Below are 17116 nucleotides of genomic sequence, written 5' to 3'. Positions count from 1 at the left end.
AAATTTTCCGTAGGCTTTTTCTAGTAATTTGCCTGTTGAAAAAAGATGTAGAAAAGAGAACCAGCCACGTGCCATGCAGAAATTGAAAAATCACTGTATGCTCTGCAACTAATCTGATCTGAAAGCCCAACCTGCTATAGCTGGATTGTGTGCCTACCCACAGTGGGGAGCATTACTTAGTATTGTTAGTAGCACAAAAGTAATTATTTTCATTTCATTTTTTGTCCTTTTAATATAACAGTTCTAAAAACTCTGAACCTGGTGTCAGAAAGATGGTTGTAGCATTCACATAGTCTTACTCATTGATGATGTAAGGCAGAAAAAGCTTAACAGTTTAATTCAAAGTTAATCACTGAATCAAAGAAAAATTAGTGAACATTTGTTTTGGTTTGCAAGGGATACCTTTATGAAAAATGCTTTATTGTTTCTTTTTTTTAGATGTTAAAAAATATCAACAATCCTAACTTGGTATTTGAAAATCATATTTTTGAAACAGTACATGGAAAAAGTCAGTGAGAACATTTCAAAATTGATGGAGAATTTATTTAAAGTATGTTGTTAATTTTTGCTCTTTTTGACCAGCTTGGCTCTTAATGGTTTTCAAGGTTTTCTGTCCTGTTAGCTCAGAAGTCAAGTCCTCATATTCACAACATGTGAATATTCTACTTTCATGCTAATACATCCTTGCTACCAGCAGTAATATTTGTGCTTCCAACCTGGCACCACACAGTTTGGCTTGGACAAGGCCGGCAAGGCTCCAGGAAGTCAGCTGGGAGCTGTGAGATTACTGCTGAGCTCTTCATGCCTTGGAGTAATGGACCACAGCATGAAACAATACAACAGAGAAATCCTGCTATAAGAATGAAATTGCATCTACTGGTTATTATCACACCTTAACAACTGCTAGAGGCAGAACCATGAAGGGGTAGACTCACAGACTGGAAAAAATACAGAATCAAGAAATTTCATGCAGAGAGGACAAAGCCCATTCTGCTGGCATGAATGTGGTGCTGACACTGGTGATTATACAGTTGGGCTGTGTTTGACATGTCCAAGAGTTGTAAAATTTTCTGCTTGAATTAATGGGCTTTCTGACTTCTCTAGACAATGGCATTCAACAGGATTTCCATCTATGTGATGCATATGACAAAACCACCTTATAGATCATCATACTGATCTCAGAAGGAAGAGGGCTGGACCATTAGCCCTCAGGGTCATTTTGAAAATTTTGTTATCCACAACCAAGTAATTAACTTCAATGGTAAGGGCTGAGATGCTGGAAAGAGCTGATCGCTAGAGCTGGCTTGCAAGCCTGAGATGTTCCTGATGTAAGAAAGAGTATGTGGTCAGATGACTGAATTATTATCTAATTACAAACTTTGGTGCAGTCAGGAGAGTAAGTATCTCAGTATTCCAGTTGTCCCTAGAACTCCACTTTTTTTTAGTTATAAAAGTGGAAAAGAGATTGAACATAGTTTAAATAGGCCAAAAATATCTGTTCCTTTGCAAAGAGTGTGCTGACTTTGCACAGGCTTTGCAAGCAATAGTTCCGAGTGCAGTCAAAATATTTTAGAGGTTGCTCCCCCCTCAGGGGAGCCTGCCAGACACAAAAAGGTCAATGTGCACCCATCTGGTACTACAAGGGAAAAGGACATGAAAGGCACAAGTACACAGAATCCCACTGCCTGCTGTCTCTCATGAAGAGGGGCTTCAGGTCCCTGCAGCCAGGAGGAGTCCGAGGTAAGGGAGGTGCTGCAGGGTCCAGTGCCTGCCTGGGGGAGGCTCCCAGAGGCTCTTGAGTCCCCTGATGAACTGGGACAATAATTAGCCTTAGTCCCAGTGCGGGGCGCTGCACTGCCAAATGCACCCTTTTGTCAATTTTCAGCATGTATAACTTATGACCACGTGTAGATTTTTTTCTTTTTTTTTTAGACCTGTGTTTAGTTTTAGGTAGTCCTGTGAGGAGCAGGGAATTGGATCGGATCCTTATGGGTCTCTTCCAACTTGAGATATTCTATGATTGTGTGATACTAATAGTTTCAGCTTCTTGGAAGCAAATAAAATGACCTGAAACTGATTTTTTTTTTCTTCCCTAAGAGAAGAATATAACTTCAAACATTTAATTCCTGTATCTTCCTTCAATTTCTTAACTTGAAAGAAGAGGTATGTTAGAGCATGATATCTAAAAGGAAAAACATGGAGAGAGCCCAGCACAGCTGATATTAGTTGTGGTTGGTTTATGGCTGAACTACTGACATAATCAAAGATACAAATGGTGATCGGTTAACTTGGGGAAATTCTAAGCATTCTTGAAATTCCTATGCTGAGATTTTCTTGGAAGATGACTTTGATTGCTTGGTAAGTAGTGAATGACATTGTATAGGAGAACATATATTCCCTTTTTACAGTAGATGATCACGTCTTTTTTACACCTTTCCCTTGATTGAGCTTCCAAAGCACTTAACAAAAATCTGCCAGAAAAGAGGTTTCACTTAGGGAGAACAGCATTCCCTGTACCTCTGTACTTGGCAGGAAGGATAAAACAGCTTTTCTGTGTGGCTGGTGTGTTGATAAAGACGGCCTTGGGCAAAGAGTAATTTATACAAGTTACCTGTGAAGTATGCAACTACAGTTATACGAGAATGTGACAATAATATGTAGAAAGCAAAGTCATAAAGGTCAAAAACTAAAATACAGAACAATGATACATTAATTACTAGAATCAATACTCTGTTAACATGGAAAATTCAGCCTGAAATTGTACAGATACCAAAGCACTCGCAGTAGAGGAGGACATGGATTCAAAACCAACAAACCCCATTACTGGCTTTCATCTGGGCTCAGCTCACCCTGCAACTGGGTTACTGCATGCTGCCACCTGCAGTCTGTGTTGGTCCGGATCTCTCTGATTGTCACTGACAAAACAAATACAAATCTGTCAGGTCTCTTTCTCACTTCTAAAAGCCTCGTGTTTAAATGTATTCATATTTGCTATCCTGAAATGTCTGCTTCTAAGTGATTTTACAGAATAATTAACAAAATTACAGAATTACAAAAACAAACAAAACTCCAAAAAGCCCACAAAACCCCAGAGCCATCTACTTAGATCTTTTACCATTCATTCTATCAAAAATATAAGAAGTAACAGTATTGCTTATTAATGGTCACTCACAAATAGTCTTTAATCCAGTATCTTGTTTCACTATGTGTTACATGAAGACTACCATTTGAAAGCTATGAATCCTTTCCACTGCTGAGTTCAAAATACGCCATTCAAATATCTGTATTGGGACAGAATGAAGGGGTTTTTTTCCCGACCGAATTTGGGGCTGGGGCCTACAGTCCTCCATAATCCTGTTCCTTATAATTTACATACCTTTAAAGCTATTTTTGGACTTGCTCCCACAGCCCTCTCACATCTCAATGAGCCTATCCTTGAGCCTTGAGCAGCGGCTGAGGTATCGAGTCCTTACTAATGAAAATGATCCCATCTACTTTATATGCAGTGCTTTTCTTGATGGAAACAAAAGACGTGCTAGGTCACTGTAGAGGAAGTTAGAGTCCTCTGCCTCAAATGATTTCCTGAAACCGTTGTCCAGCAATGTTCAAATGTTTATCAATCTCTATCTGGAACTATGCCAAGAAGAACTTAGAGAGTTAAAGGTGTGCAGAAGTAGTACAGGAGATCAGAGAGGGAATTATCCTGAAATCAGCTGTAAGTAGGATGGTTGTTAAGGTACTTGCTGTACTGTAGAACTTGCTTAACGCTCTCCTGTCAGGCTGTGAAAACACGTCCTTACGTTGGTGTATGTCCCTCCTGAATTTACAAGTCATTTGTGCTCAGCGGAGTAATTTAAAGCAATTTTCTGCTATTTTGGGTTTCAATCCTATTTAACTGCTAAAATTCTACCCTTTTTAATGCAATCCTTATTCTGCAGGCATGATGACATGAAAAAGAAGTCATGTACCCTGGAGAGGTTACTAGTTGTGATCACTATGGTAAAGTGAAAACCATACTGATACACTTTTTTGGCATGAAGTGACAAGTATTCTGCCTGTGCACAGTGTACCATCCTTGGTACCTAGCTGGCTGGGCTACCATGTCATTCACTTGAACAGTAAACTGTTCTGGCTTACTGAGAGCACCATTAAACATCCCTTTGTTTGGTGATAGTAAAAGAATTGAAAACTGCCACCTAATGACCAGCATTGACCAACAGTTAGTCCAGTAAGTGCAGGAACTGGGAATCATCCTGGTTGTCTCTGTGTGTGCATTTGTATAGAAAGAAAAAGAGAAGATAAAAAATAAGCCAAAGAAAATGTCATTGTGCTCTAAACTCCTTGTTTCTTTTCCTGGTGAGTCTTTCAGCAGATGGAGGTAACACCAGCATAGCACAACAAAAACTAGTTGTTTTGCATGAGTGTTGTTAGGAGGCAGTATCAGAGAGATGAAGATGTCTTTTTACCAGCATAGGGTACCTTGAACACAAGCTGAGTATTCCAGTCATGCACTTTAGCTTAGTTTTGAAGTCTCTGAAGCTCTGTAATGTCATTTTTATTTTTTAAGTGTTTTTGAGTTGTTAGGCTGAAAAAAGAAGGCACAGGGAACTGCTTCAGCATGAAATGCTGACATGAGTCAGCTGCAGCAAGTTGTGCTACGCTGGAGTTTGAAGCTGTTACTCAGGAGTGATTTGAGTTGAAGCAGAGTCCTGAGGAGGGCTCCCTGGCTTTGAGTCATGGCTGAGCAGCCCAGTCCCACTCCCAACACCTGTCTTCAGTCCTCTTCTGATCCCTCTTCAGCTAAAAACGAAATGCTTAGGTGATGGTCCCAGTATACACACACCTGCCCCCTGCTTTAACTGGGAAGTAGTCACTAATTAATGATCATTCCAGAGAGCAGTATTTTCTATGCAGAAAATCAATCAAGAATGTCTCTGCTGCCTGCCTTACATCTGTGGGCAAATAAGGATTGTGAGCAGAGGGATATGGCAAAATCTTTTACTAGGCACTGGTTTTAAGAGGATTTCACTACTGTACATGAGGTGATCTATTTGCTTCTTGTATTTCTGACAGACAAGATGCTCAGTGATTATGTACTGAAGGATCAAAAGACACACTGGTGCTCCTAACCAAATGGTTTCACTTTTGGAGCATAAGGAATTCATGCAAGTGACAGATCAGAGAGCAGGTTAATTTGAACACAGCATGCTTCTCTCAAGCAGCCCTGGCTGGAGTGGGAGTGTTTCTTCTCAAAAAATAATAATTAAGCAAGAGTAAGTTAGATTATGTACCTGTGGAAATACTTTGCACTGTTCTGTCTCTCATTAACTCTTGCAAATTAATTTTATTTCTCAAGAAATGGTCAAATGAATGATTAATAGATCAGCCAGTGTCATTGTTGTGAAATACAGTTTTTTCTGCAGAGCAAATACAAGTATTTCTCTTGCTGTGCTGCTGTTTGAGTGCTGCTCTCAGTGGCTTGTAGTAAAATGGCTAATAATTTCCTGTAGCAGTCAGACAGGCCAGTGCAATGAGAAGCCCAGAAATACTACTTTTTCTTTTCTCTCTTTTTTTTTTTTTTTTCCCATCTGTCAGCTGTGACACTTTCCCATCTGCCCTTGCAACCTGTCTCTGGATTGTTGTAACGGCATTAATCAGCAGAATCGACAAAAACCAAATTACATGACTGACAGCAGAGAAAGCCCCAGATGTTACCTCATCAGTGCTTTTGCATGGGCTGATCAGCCACATCCTGTCTGATCTCGTCAGCTCACTGCTCTGCTCTTTAACAGTGTTCTTGCATTGGGCCACGGCACAGGGCTTTGGCAGGGAAAAGCAGAGTGTGGAGGGCAGGAAGAGAGAAAGAGAGACTAAGAAAATGAAGAGCAGCTTTACAGATCCGGACAGCCTACTGTTAGATCTTCATGTTTACAGTTTAGGAAGGTACTTCTGGATATTTCAATAGTTCTGTGAGGGAGGAGACACCGGAGTGATCCAGAGTTGGAGCATTCAGATTTGGATCCTCCCTCTGATTCTCTAATAAGGAAAGACTGTAATGAGATCTGATGGAAGGAGGTGTGTTCCTAGCATATGTCTGTCTATGCAGGGGAAGTAGTGAAACTAAACCAGCATGTACTCAAAACACACAAGTGTGAAAAATTATGTCCTTCTCAGTTAATCTGGAAGGATGGTTTATCAGTACCCTGTCCTGCTGTCATCCTTGGAGAGCAAAAGTCACTTTTAAGGCAAAGCCAGGAAGTGTTGACTTGGGCCTTTTACACATACTCCTGACAAAGTCACTCACTGTGACCATAAAAACAAGGCTGATGCAGAAGGAAAATGCAAAGATGGGTTTCTACATTGCTGGGAACCCTGTACCACCAGTCTCCCTTCTGAGCTAGCTAGTAGTAGTGCAGCCTTTCCGGCTTAAATTTGGAACAGGATTTAAAATCTTTTGGACCATTTCTTGAGTAATGTCATTGTACTGTGTTTTAGAATCTGCAGCATCTACTCCTGTCCACCACTTAAATTTAAAAAGGGTTTTAGGTGTAGAGCTGCAACATTCTAATCACTGAGGGATGGCTTGTGTCTAGAACAGACAACGCTAAAAGCAAAAGGCAGTTTCTAATGATGATATACAATAGATAATGTGTTTAGCCTTAATTGTGTTTACTGTAAGTGGAGCCCCTAAGGGAAAACCAACGGAAGCAGTTTCTCAGTCCAAAATGGAGCCACAAGATAGGCATGTTTAAACAAAAGTCACTGCCTGCTAGTGAGCTTTTAAATCTTTTAGAAGGCGGGAACATGGTGTGTGATAGTTGCAGAGTAAATGTTTACCTGGTCCGGTGATGCTGACTACGAAAGGCCTGACAGTAGTACAGAGCATCAGCAGAAATTGAGATGTCCTGGCCTGGTGGCTTCCCAGTTCTTGTGACTGGGAGATCACTGAGCTCTTGGCCCTGGGAGAGTGAATTTGCACTAACTGACAATATCTTACTTTTCTCTGTTACTTTAAGAAATAGTCCATAGTATCTCAGCAGGGCACAGACTGAAGAACACTGGTATAGACTAGACTTACAGAGCAACATGAGAAGCCCAAAAATAATACCAAGGCTGCTCTAGTGCAAGAGTGTTTTTCAGGCTCTGTGGAAAGAGTAGCCATGTAGTTAATTAAAAAGAGAAAAGGAGAGAGAGGAAACATCAAAGCTGTGAAGCTGCCTTGTCAAAGGGACATTACTCCTGCGCTCTCTCTCGCTCTCCTTTTCTCCACAGAAAACACACTGATTCTTTTACTCTCTGTACCAAACAACTGGCAGCACCCAGATCTTCTGCTCCAGCAAGAGCACAGTACTTAAAGAGCAGAGAAATGTGGGTAGTTTGAGAAGATGGAAAAACCGCATCAGTCTGTGGCCTGGGATGCGAAGAGAAGGAGTCTTGTATGTTCAGCATGGCTGTTGTTCACATAATGAGCTGTGAGCTGGCCAATTCAAACTCTTCTGCTATTTAAGCTGAAAGATCTTCCTTCTGAGTTCTCCCACATGATGGTCTGAAAAGCTGGAATACACACTGAATATCTTTACCAAATTAAGGAAAATTAGGAGAGTGAATGCTGCAACCCATGACCATGCAATGTTTCTGTTGATTCCTAGTTTTAAAGAACAGGTGTTGATAGGGTATCTAAACACTGTCAAGTTTAAATTTCTTTATTTGTAAGTCAGTTTTGTCAGCACATTTTGCTTTGTTATGAAAGCACATGAGTAAATAATTGTGAACTTGAAAATGCAATTAATATCTGGGTTTTTTTTCTTTTTGTCATGAATAGATTGTGAATAACTTCAAACAACAGTGAAATTTGAGACTCGCCAATTTCTTCAAAAGAATAACTGAGTCTGTAAGTCATCAGTGAACAATTTGGTACCTGGCAACAGAGTGGTAAGGCTGAAGGGTTGTTTTTTCAATAGCATGGACAAAGTGAAAAGTTGAAAACAATTTTACTTTGAATCAGCTCAAAACAAAACATGAACTGAATTGAAAAATATAGATTGCACCAAATGGAACATTGTATTTGGCATAAAACATCTTTGTCATGATGCAGAATTTAAGATACAAACTATTAACAGTAATTAAACTAAGCTGTCTAAACCTATTACTGAGGTGGTATTGCCAGAGGCTGTTGAATGACAGCATTGGTGCAATTGCAGCCGGTTTAACATCAGAGTGGGAAATCACCTCATTGCTCACTGTAATGACTTCAGTGAGCACTTCGTTCTGTGTCAGCCTTAAGATTTTGTCTGTCATGCCCACTGAAACATTTATGTGGCTGGGCTAAATATTGCACCACATACAAAGATTTATATGATTAATAAAAGCATCCTTCATACAGCAAATTCTAGTCTGTCAGTCTGGCATTTGAGGCTGCAGGTGGAGGATTAATGGAAAAACTACTGTCTTTAGCAGGAGAATATTTTAAAAAGAAGCAAAGAGGAGTACTGCATTACTGTTGTCACCTGGATACACCTCTGATACATAGCGGAACACTAGAGAAGAACAGGAGCCCTGTTCTTTCTTTGGTGCTTTTTATGTGTGACATTGATTCTTCTGGTGAGAACACGCCTGTTTACTTCAGCTGAAACTGGAGTAAGTCCTGGGATCATCTTAATCCATAATTGAACTGAATACAGTGTCATTCTGAAAAAATCATAGCTGGTAAGTGTTTCTGCTTCATGTGTATTTTCTCTGTTTTCTTGAGGTTTAAGGTTGTAAAACATCTCTCTTGAAGCTGTCTTCATCATTAATGCATATAAAACTGAGTATGTGTGCCTATGGGGTTATTGTTCTTGAACATTATCGTACAGGAGTGCCTATCTATAGACTTACTGTGAAATCTTTTCCAGAGTCGAAAGATATTTAGAGATTAACAGAAAGGAATTAAACACCTGCAAACAGCTATATGGCTGTAAAATGAGATGGATGGGGTGGAAACTGACCTGATGAACTAGTAGGAAGTGTTCAGTTGATTTCCTTTTAAAAAATATAATTTAATTCAAACAATGTATCTGGGAATTTGTTATACTTTCTCACTGATTTTTTTTTCCCCCCTGAGGAAATATGAGTGGTGGAAGGAGAGTAAGTATAGAAAATTCCCTGATCAGAGTACCCTTATCTTGGCCTTTTCCTTGTCAGCTGCCATGATGTTGGCATAAAAAAAATGCAATATTCCCTAAGAAAAGAACAAAGATGTGACATTTCTGCACCACAGTTTCCACCTACTTGAAGCTCATCATAAGCAGAAACCACAACCATTTTTAGGCTACCAGCTTTGTGCAAAGATCTTTCTTATTTTCCCATTTCATACGCTAGTGTGATACAAACACAAAATCCTCCTGTCCTGACATTTATTGTACAAACAGGAATTCATCCTTTTTTTTTTTTTTTTTTAATGTTGCATTAATGCCTCCAAATTTTCTGAAAACAACGGGAAATTTTTGGCCTGCGTGAAATTCTTTGGGTTTTTTTCAAAAATACAGAGCCAGGGGTTAACTCTCCTCAAATAACTAATGGAATCAGGCACCTGGAATTGTCAGTTTAAAGAACAAAAAAAATACTACTGTGATGTCTGCACCTGCATCCCCAGTTCCCACTGACAAAGGACCCCAGACTGTCACTACAGAGAGAATTCTCATGAACTATTTCTCTGTGCTATGAAAAATAGCCCTTAGTTAAAAGGAAGGAAAGGCAGTAACTAAAAGAAGCAGATGTTGTGAACACTCTTGCTTTAATCCTCCTTTTCCTGCTGCCCTTTCCCCCACCATGGGGGTAGGAGGAGGGAGGAGCCAGTGAGATACAGAAGGCTCAAGCTGCCTGTGTAAGCGAAAGCTGAACTTTTGAAGAAGCAATTTTCTTAAACAGTTCTCTCCCAAAATAGGCATAGGCAGGAAGTAGTGAAGTGGATGGCAAAAGACTGGGAGCAAGGTAGCTGAGTACTTCTTGTTTTCTGTATCTGTTCAAAACAAAAGGGTTGGAAAGTATTTCCTCTTGATGATGAGATCATGGTCATTGTTGGGAAATGTGGTATGTTTAACATCATCACAAGGGCCTATCTGGCTAATCAGAGCCGAGAATAACTGTAATCAGCCCACTCTTCTGAAAAATAGTAGCTCATTGGTGCTGTAATAGCTTCTGCAGAAACAAGGTCATACTAACACAGTGCAACTTAGTAAGTACCGACCTTAGGAGGCACCAATTCAAGTAACTGATTAGTTTTCTGGATGAGCCACAGCAACCTTACAGTTGTTCTAGATCCTTCCCCCAGTAATGACTGTGGGGCAGTCACTACTCCCTTTATCCTTCAGATTTGTACAGAAGATTTTGATTTGTTCTTGGCCCCTCCACCCCCAACATTTTTGAGCAGTTTTTCCAGTATTTGATCTCAGGATGAAGATTCAAATTTAGATGGATGCTTTTTATTCAGTTTTCTAATTGTCAAGTTCTCTGTCAGCGTTGTCTTATCCAGTACACAGTCTTGCAGAAAGTACATTGAATTCTTTGCACCGTGGATTGTTTACATTTTCCTGTACCTTATATGAATGTTTCTGCTGACATGAAATACAGAAACACATCTGTACTCACTCAGTGCATTACCTGTGCAGTGCAGTACTCCCGTGCATTCAACTAACTATTGACTTACAAGCTTAGATGGTTTGTTATATTGGGACACTCTTCATACAATGATTGGAAAGATTTCCTCCACGGTGGATGCAGCAGCAGTTTAAATGGCGAAGTGTGCAGTTATACAAGAACATGACTGCTAATGTCCCCATGCATTTTCCATCCCAATAAACTAATACCTACTTTCTTATCAGGTATCTGATCTCTAAAAGCACTCTCTGAGGACTGTACATTCATATTTAAGCATGTTCACCTTTATCAGCTCATCCTATTCATCTCCTTGCAAAAAGAGGACATCAGTTGTCACTGTCCTGGACTTAAACCAAAGGACTGTATAATAGTCTTTATTGTACAGCACTCTGAAATAAAGCACAGCTATGTTTTTTCCTAGTCTTTATTCTGTTGTGCAGTAGAGAAATATGAAGTGCCATAAAAAGAACCTGTGAACATTATGGAAAGCATAAACAAGCTTCTTTCATAAGGACAAGTGCAGTTAAAAAAAACAACAGCACCACTGTTTATTGGGTGGGTATAATGAGCCAGATCAATCCTGTTGCTCTGTAAAGAGAGGTTTTCATCCTTGTATACATCATTCACCTCTTCCTGCAAAACAGAATTCTTTCAAACCAATTTTTGATGCCCTTTGAGTCATCACAGAATAAACCCCTTCTATTGTTTAGACATGAATATTTGCATCATGATCTAAGTGTCAAGTACAGAGTATAAAACTCTGGGCCCAAAGGAAAGCTGTGCTAATGAGCTATCAATCACAGTTCAACTTACATCCATGGGGCCCATAAAAGAAATGCAAGGGTAGAGAGCATCATTATCTGTTAACATTGTCATCCTCACAAATTTTTTTCTCTAGCTGTTGAATTCATTATTAGCCTTGCTTGGATCTCATTGAGAGACAATAGAAATTTTATTATTGGCTTCAGTCAGAGCAAAATAATTTCCTAGGAACTATTCTCTGCAATAAAAGATGTCAGCACTTCACCAAAGATATGGGAGAAGTAGGGTTTAGTCCATTCCCTCTGTCTGAACTGATTTGAGCCTACATCTGGCATGTGTGTCTCTTGTGGATCTATGTGGTCTTCAGTCTTGGAGCTCTTTGTTGATGCAGTTCCTTTTGCTAAGAATAATATGATTTTTATGAATCCAGTTGTGAAGGAATTACAGTATCGGTCTACTGATAAGGGGAATTTTCTGGATGAGGGGAGTCCAGTACTCAAGATGACTTGTACAGTCTATTTGGGCCAACAGAGACCAGTTGAGAGACTGGTCTTGTCTCCTCTGGGAATCACCTTAGTTGGAGGTTCCCACGTTCAGCTTGAGTGTCCTGTCCCTTCAGCTACTAAATAAGGGAGAAACACCAACCCTCCTCTGGCTATTGTTTTACAGAAAGGAATGGGATAAATATTGGGCTCCTGAAGGGAGGGAGGGTTAGGAACCCCAATCAGGAAAGGAGAAGCATTTGGCTGAAAATACTCAAGTTCTTCAGGTGACTTCAGACACACTTTTCTGACTTTCTGTCACTTATATTTCTTATATTACATCAGCCCACACATACTCCGTGTGGTTCTAAAACAAATGGTGTAGCCTACTGCCTGTCCAAACCCAAACCCCATGCATACTTCTACATGCATCCACTGCCTGGTTTGTATGTGCCAGGTCTGTAAGCAGACATCTCTTTAATGTTCTTCTGCACATGTGGAAGTTATACCTGTTCACTGCCTTCCAAGAAAGAATTTTGCCTATTTCAACTTTGTAAAAGTTTCCATTTCATTTAATTCTAAGTAAAAAATGCCACCAACATGAAAGACATAAAGAAAAGGCTTTATAAAAGCCAATTTCTTTCAAGGCAATCTACCCCTTCTATGGCTTCATTGTGCCTCTAATGGAACAGGGCAGAGAATTCTGCCTCCCCTATTCATTTCCTAGCAAGTGTAGCTATTTAGTGTTTGGTGTGAGAAGCCTCTGCAGGTCTCCAGCACTGCCTGATTGCACTTTCTGAGACTCTTCAGACTTGTATCTAAAAAAAGTATTGATTAGGAGGATGAATGCCATGTCTAATCATTAAATATTTAAACCTGGCAGACCTTCAAGAGTGGCAGCCTTGCTAGCCTGTGAAAACACCCTTGTTTCACCAGATCTAACTTGCCATTGTTAGTTTTCAGAAAACTTGAGATAATGTATACATGAGATTTTATATCCATTGTTTTTTAAGAGAAAACGAGGACAGAGATGCAGACAAGGAGTGTGCCTTTAGTTGTGTCTTGTAGATTGGAACAAGTAATCATACATTAAGAAATGTAGCTGGGAGAATGCATTTTTCTCTCCCTGGTGTAGGAAATAGTATCTCGTTACATGGACTGTTTCCACTGCAAATTTCTGTATATAGAAGTACAGAGAATCCTCTAGATGCTAGAACTTTGGAGTCTTGTACTGATCTCTCTCCATCATATTCTTTTCCATCTCTGTTTTCTTTCACTTAATAGTTCTAGCACCATGGGAATTTTTATCTGATAATTTTTTCACTAAAAAAAATCCAGTTGTTGACAGTTTTTTCTTGCGGTGCAGGATGTTGCATTTACAAGCATTTTGGAAGAATCTAGCTGTCCAGGCAATTCATGCAGCTAGTAAGAGCCAGTCTTTTTCCAAAAGAGATAGTAATCTCAGCCCTAGGGATGTAAAGATATTTATACCAGTTTAATCACAGCTATCACACAGGTATAAAGATATTTATACCAGTTTTATCACAGAGAATCAACTGATCATGAACAGAGCTCTTTGCAGGATGTAAAGTTTAAGCACAGACATGACCTCTGTGTGCAGTTTGAGATCTAAACAGAATAAACGAACTGGGAAAAGAGGAGAATGGTGTGTATTCTGAAGACGGGCAGATAGTGAGGGAATAAGGAACATATTACCATAAGCTGCCCATGAAAATCGCCAGCCTTTGTATTTCAGCTCCTGACAGCTACAGTTGTCATGCGTTCAGGTTGCTGCTGTCCACACACTCGATGTTTGTGGTTTTCCTCCAGGCAGTTGCCATCTATTGAGGGAGGTCATGAAAACAACTTGTGTGATAGAATTGTTTTGTAGGCTCTTTTTCACAATAAAGATTTTGCTCCGTGTTCATTTGGAGAGACTATAGCTTCCGTTTTCGTTTTTTTGCTATAACTATCTATCAGCATGTCATAATTATGAATTATGTGATCATTATCATCATTATTCATCCTTGTGAATGATGAATATTATCATCCAGTGTGTGGTAAAACAAATGTATTTAAATAACAGCAGATAACACAACATGATATATATGCTACATTTGTCAAAGACTGGCTTAGTAGTCTGACTGGTTAACTAGCAGCCATCTTTTGATCATGACATTTGTCAGAAATAGTAAAATATGAGTCAGTTTGATCTCTGTTCCACTTTAAAATTGGAAATCTGTATAAATGCCATAGTAATATGTTTGTTAAGCAGCTGCTTTTATATTTTGTATTCCAAAAAGTAGTTTCCCAGTTCAATGCTGTATGCTAGTGAGGCGTAGTGCGTTGGTGTCTCTCGTGGCATGCTGTAGTTTGTACACTCACAAGGGTAACCACTGTTCAGTGCTTAATGATTGCTTTGTGCCCTGCATCGCTCTTGTGGATTAACTTCTCTGTAATACACTGTACCTTAGAAAGGAAACTTCAGCTGTGATGCTGCATCTTGTCTTCAAATGTTAATGCTCTTTGCATATCAGTTCCTGGCCTGACCCTCCAGCATGCATAATGCAAATCTTGGCACAAGCTCACATGTGGATCCCTGTAAAGAACAGAAATGAAGCTGGCTTCTTGACTTCTTATGGCAAATAGGCCTGATGGTGAATGCAATGCTGAGTCTGCTAGGGCATCAACTGAAAATATAGGTGAAGCTTTCAGGGAGGACAGAGGCTGAGGCAGCTTGAGGATGTGAGTCTTCATGGAGCAGCTGGGCAAATAGAGTGGTCAGTGAGGCAACATGTGATAACGATTGAGAGTAAATGATAACAGGAGTAAGTGATAGAAGTTGCTAACTGAAGAGGGTGCAGAAGACAATATTTCTGATAGGTTGTCAGTATTTACAAAATAAAAAGCAAATGACAGAGTAAACAGTTCTTCTTTAAGGCCTTGTTTTCCTACTAGAATGGGGTTTGGATTATTTTAAGGATGCCTATTGCATGTGAAGTAAAAACACACAGAAGACATGCTGGTCTTAAAACACCACAATTTCAATGGAGCTTACCTTGCTGAAAAGCTCAGCTTTTCTGTGTTTCCACTTCAGCACAATCCATACACATTATTTTTCCTGAAGTAAAAAAATATGCTTTTGACTGGGAAGACAAGTGATCTGAAAGAACAGGTTTGAGAGCTGAATATTAGGTGACTGGCTTGGGACCAATGGACAGACAACCTGACTGACCCTAAAATATTTGGTAACTGGGTAGCCTCTGTCTGATTTCATGCATTAAAAGATTCCTCTGCTTATGATAAGCATAATCTTTCTTTAGAAGGAGTGGAACCTGAAGACATGCTAGTCAAGAGAAAAAATTATCTTCAGTGACTAGATGGATTATGCCTTCTGCCAAACTGTTCACGGGTGATTCCTGCACTGGTATGAAGTCCATTGCTTCCTAATAAAGACAACTAAATTTCACCTAAATCATGGGAGGAGATAAGAAGATAAGCCTGCTAAAGGCCAGCTCATGACAGCTCTCAGTGTATCACTAGCCAAGTGAAATAGCCAGCTGGCCAAATTAAGAGTTAAACAATACCTGTTTGGTAGGGTTTTGGTACACCTTCTAGGAGTACAAAATGGGAGGTGATTACAACCTGGAGCTGACTTCTCCTTGTCCTTGACATAGTGTCCCAAGTTTGGCTGTGAGGCTCTGGAACTCATTTCTCACCCTACTCTACTGTTGAGAATGCTCTGTTTGATAAATAAGTCTGGGGGCTAAATCTTCCCCCTGAGGGAAAGATGGAAAGATATTTGATGCAGTTCTTGTTGAGAAGGTTGTGTTAGTGCTACTTTTACTACACTGCGTTAATGATGACTATATGGCGATTTGGGACTTTGTTTTTATTATTTCAAATCTCTGTAAAGTATTTGCAAGGTTATTTGTATCTGTAATTAGCATTAACTGAATTCTAAACCCTAACCACAGAGGGAGATTTGTTTGTTTATGACCATTTGTTTTTCCCCTGGTCTTGCTGCTATGATTTATCTGAGAACGGCAAAGATGTCCTCAATTCCTACGCTTTGCAAACTGAACAGAACTCATCTGAAGTATGATTCAAAATTACAGATGATTAAGATAGTGAGGGCACACAATAACTTGTCAGATACGTGGTATGAAAAAATTGATCTTATAAAATAGAATGACTGTATCTTGTATAGTAAACAGCTTTAAGTGAAAGGCAGATCACAGGCTTTTGGTTTGGCACATTGGTGTTGCATTGCTTGATTTCCAGTCAGGATTGCGACTGGACATGAGAACATAAAGTGCAGTGGAGCACTCTGGACTGAAGCATACTTAATATGCCACATATTCAAGGAGTTAAGGGTATTTTTCCTCCTATTATTCTCTGCTACAATCTCATTTCTCTAATCACTAAGTGCCTGCTTCTAATTTCCAGGCACAGTTCATTCATGTCCAGCCTACGCTCTTTGTGCTTGTGCCAACCATATCTTTTAGATTAAATAGTTCCAAAAGCCAGTCCAGAAGCCAAAATTGGTAATCAGGATTGCCTTTGCCATGTGTGGAGCTGCCCTAGACTAATTCATGCCTTTCTAATAGACATGGGCAGTATTTGCCCTATGTCGAGTACCAGCACCCATCTAATTATTTAAGTGGTGTTCAAGCCACCTCATCCTTGCTGCTGCGCAGGATTGTGTATCACCCACTGTTACTAATGAATCACGTTAGCTGATACATTTCCCCCCTACACGCTCATTTCCTTGACTCAAATTGTGTAAGTAATTGTACTTTCAATACTTTAAATGAATGAAAAGTTGTATGATAATGCTATGCTATCAAGAAATCCTTCTGTTTTTTCCCTGTCAGGACTTCAACAGCCCAGAGCTGTGTCTGAGTAAGCAGGGGACCAGCCAGCAGGAAAGGGGAGAGGCAGGAGAGCCCCGCACTCTGGACCACTCCTGCCCTCCTCCCACCTGTGAGGTGCCCCTTGCTGGCCCAACCCAACAACAGTGGCCTTGAGGAGGCTTCCCAGCTCGGCCCGCATCCTGGGAAGGAGCCGATGCCACCCTGCTGCCGGCCACCCTGCGCCAGGGGACAGAGAGGGCAAGGTAGGCACATGTGCTGAAGATGATTAACTGGGCATGAGTAATTGTGCTGAGGGAAAGGAGGGGAGGGAGGCAACTTGGAATTTAGGGGGAGGCTGGAACCTCTCTTGTCTCCAGC

General features: G+C 40.1%; 1 protein-coding gene across 3 annotated transcripts in view; it reads left to right on the top strand.

Annotated features, from left to right (window-relative positions):
* The window catches only part of LOC141919135 (calcium-regulated heat stable protein 1-like), a 73574-nt gene that overhangs the window by 18297 nt on the left and 38161 nt on the right, over positions 1-17116 (top strand). For all 3 annotated transcript variants that reach the window (XM_074814127.1, XM_074814125.1, XM_074814126.1), the window contains 3 exons: positions 7823-7891; positions 8455-8706; positions 16760-17001. The gene's annotated coding sequence lies outside the window, so the exon portion shown is untranslated. The remainder of the gene's footprint in view (positions 1-7822; positions 7892-8454; positions 8707-16759; positions 17002-17116) is intronic.

This window comes from Strix aluco, unplaced genomic scaffold, assembly GCF_031877795.1.
Source record: "Strix aluco isolate bStrAlu1 unplaced genomic scaffold, bStrAlu1.hap1 H_1, whole genome shotgun sequence".
Lineage (NCBI taxonomy): Eukaryota > Metazoa > Chordata > Aves > Strigiformes > Strigidae > Strix > Strix aluco.
This window is presented reverse-complemented; position numbering and strand designations above follow the sequence as displayed.